Source organism: Ovis canadensis, chromosome 7 (assembly GCF_042477335.2).
Source record: "Ovis canadensis isolate MfBH-ARS-UI-01 breed Bighorn chromosome 7, ARS-UI_OviCan_v2, whole genome shotgun sequence".
NCBI classification, from domain to species: Eukaryota; Metazoa; Chordata; class Mammalia; order Artiodactyla; family Bovidae; genus Ovis; species Ovis canadensis.
In genome coordinates this window covers 79929450-79932850 of record NC_091251.1, presented here as the reverse complement: position 1 = coordinate 79932850, position 3401 = coordinate 79929450, and positions in this window count along the sequence as shown.

Genomic DNA, 3401 nt, shown 5'->3' with positions numbered 1-3401 from the left:
CTGGATTTGGACTTCTGACGGCTTCACATGTTTCTCCAAGATCATCTGAAAAACTATTACTTTCTTGTAACAAGAGACTACCCTGGATAATTTTCCCCAATAAAGGGTACATCTCAGAATATAATGGATTTATCTACTATCAGAAACCCAAACTATCCAGCAACCCTCAAAGCCCATATCATGTCACAAAACTAGTACACTGAAAAAGTGAAAAATTCTAAGAATCCTGCTCAGCACTCAATTCTGTTAGTAGTCATGTCATGAATTTTGACTGGGGTAGCTTCTCACACTTGTTCTTCCTCTTAAAGAAATCTATACTTTTCACCTTAAATATGCAAGTTAAGCATCGATGTGACCCTGAACAGAGCATGGGCAGAGGATGAAAATACCTGAACCACCCTGAAGAGTTTAAGGAGCGAGCCTTTCCTCTGTTATTTAGAGCCAGTGGGTAAGAATTCATAGGCCAGTTGGTAATTGTTGTTCAGTCACTAAGTCATGTCTGACTCTGCGATCCCATGGACTGCATCATGCCAGGCCTCCCTATCCCTCCCTATCTCCCAGAGTTTGCCCAAGTTCATGTCCAGTGTTTGGCTAGGCCAGATCCAAAGCCTGCTCCAGGTTTAAAGATGGTCATTAAAGATGACTTGAACTAATTTTAAGATTCTGACCCAATTGACAAACCTGCAAAAGAGCAGCAATATGAGATGTGAATGGAGAGGCCTCAGTGTCTCCTTTGGTTTTCATGGAAGGGTGCCCAATGTTCAGAAGTCAACGTGACATATTTCCAGTAATGAATCACCACACAGCTCTACCTCACAGAGTCTTACTAGCCTAGGATAAAGGCTCTATCTGCACTCAATGGTTTATTTTTCATTCACTCAATTCAATATTTACTGAACACCTATGTGCTAGGCATTGGTCTAGGTACATGGGATTTATCAGTGAATAAAGTCCCAAATGTTGTTGAGCTTCTAGCAGCAGAAACCAATCAATACAATTAATAAGTAAATTCTACAGTACATTAGAAGGTAATAAGTGCTTTGGGGGAAAAAATAGAGTATAAAGAGAAAGAAGAGTTGGTAGGGAAGGGTTTCTCTTTTAAATATGACAGGGTCAGGTTTATATGTGTGCCACCTGTGTAGTTAGTTACACAAGGCCCAGGTCAGAAGGTTTGAGGTTCTGTTCACATCATCTTGAAGTTCTTAATAATTTTATCTTTGCACTTAACTTTTTTTAAGTGAGGTTTGATGGGACAATGGAATATGTGTATAAGCAGAGGAGATACTGTACGTACAATGTGCATGCTTGCCATGTCTGTTGAGATTCCAACTGAGACTGCCTTACATTGGTATATTAATTTGGGGGGAATTGGCATTTTTAGATTATTAAGTTCTTCCAACTGAAGAAAATGGTGTGCTTTCTATCTGTTTTAATGTCCTCCGGTGATATTATATAGATGTTTTCTATATAGGGTCAGCGCATTTCTAATTTATTTAAATTTAAATTCTATTTTAATTTATTCCTAGGACTTTTCTGGGGAAACAGCAGTTTCAATGCAAGGGACATCTTTTTCATATTAAAAATTAGCATTTTGTCTTTTGACTTAAAATCATAGGAGAAGGGAGAAAGTTCTGGAGAAACATACAACTAGAAACAAAATAGTCTTTTGTTCCCTGGCATGTTGTATTTCTGGCCATCCTTTGTTTACAAGTTTATTCTTCTCATTCAGACCCGTTGGAATTGGATAAATAATCCCTTTCAGGGGAAAAACACACAGGGATCAATGAATCTCAGAGACGTGGATAAGACAAAGCCGTGAGAGCAGACTGCTCTGTTTGGTTACTTGTTGGGATAACCGTGGCTGTCAGCAAGGCCAAAGGGAAGTAGCCAGAGAGGTGACTGACCGCACGCCTTTGGGTGGGGTCCACATATGTACCTTTGACACCAGTGGCCACTAAGGACTGAATGAGAAGAGCAGCACAAGCAGAGACCACAGGGGCTGATGGGGTGTGTGGCCCAGGCCTGATTTGTGCAAACCTAGGAAAATGAAGCTCATTCCAGATCCAGAAGTCTGTAAATGTTACCGTGAACACCAATGGACATATTTAGTCAGCAGAAATATTTTCACTAGCAGTGTTGGATGTGCAAATGCACAGAAATGAAAACAGATGAAAAAGAAGAGCAAAATCTGAAAAGTAGCAACAGCAATATGGCAGAAACAGGTGAACATTCTAGACTAAAATTGAGTGGACACAGAGATGTTTTGGTAGGCAGCTACAACTCAGGAGCATACTGCTGGAGACACTGACTCCCAGAGGGCATCAGCCCTACAAGACAAACATGGACCCAAGAGGAGATGAGGCAGAGAGAAGAGGCACCACCAGCCTGAGACAGCTCCTCTCTGCTGTGGGCCACGGGAAAATGCCTAGCCTTAGGATAAATGTGTGGAATGTAACAAATTAGTTGCACCCAGATGAAGCATTTCAGTGGACCCCCATGTCATTTACTCATATGGATGTATTTTCTTACAATAAGGAATCGGGGACAGGGACTTCCCTGGTGGTTCAGTGGTTGCTCAGGTCCCATCCCAGGTCGGGGAAGTTCCACCTGCTTTGAGGTGCTGCCAAAAAAAGAAAAAAAAAGGGAATTGGTAAGGAGCCAACTCATTAATTTACAGTGACCAAGAGAGATCTTCATTCAGGTGTTAGAAGAGAAACAAAAGAATCTTGCACCCATGTAAATTTTCAGCCATGATACTGGTTTCTATCAGAACACCTGTCAGGCCCCAGTTCCTCAGCCACTGCTGTTTTGAGGTTCTGGGAAAGTAGACTGGAAGACTGATTATTTAGATCCAGAATGGCAACACTACTCTGGAGCATTCCCTTTTCAACTGAGCATTGTGAGAACCACAGGCAGGCAAAGAGTTAAATATGTCAAACTACATACACAAAGTGAAAAAAGAGGGAGAAAGAAATGTTACCAGCATATTTTTAAACAATAGACATGAAAATGCCAGCTCTTCTGAGTATGGAAAAAAATGTCCTTTTCATACATATTGACAGCCAGAGGGGGTTATTATTGAGAATATGGGTGAAGTTACTGCCAGTTTCTACTGGTACTCATGTTTAAAAAGAAACTATGGAAACCAGAAGAAGGAATATTAATTAACTTCAAATTCAGAATGTCTTTGCCAGGAGTGGATGAATGAATTCAATGAAGCAACCTGTTGGGTTGTAATTCAGTGTTTTGTTAGCAATTTAATAGAATGCTGAACTTTTCATAAATTAACACTTTGTTTTAATAACCTTATTAAAAGGTTTCTTGATAAGTTTCTAAAATGTGATTTTGTTTTAAATTTAAAGAATCAGTATGTGTTTCTTTATTTTTCACAATTTAAAATT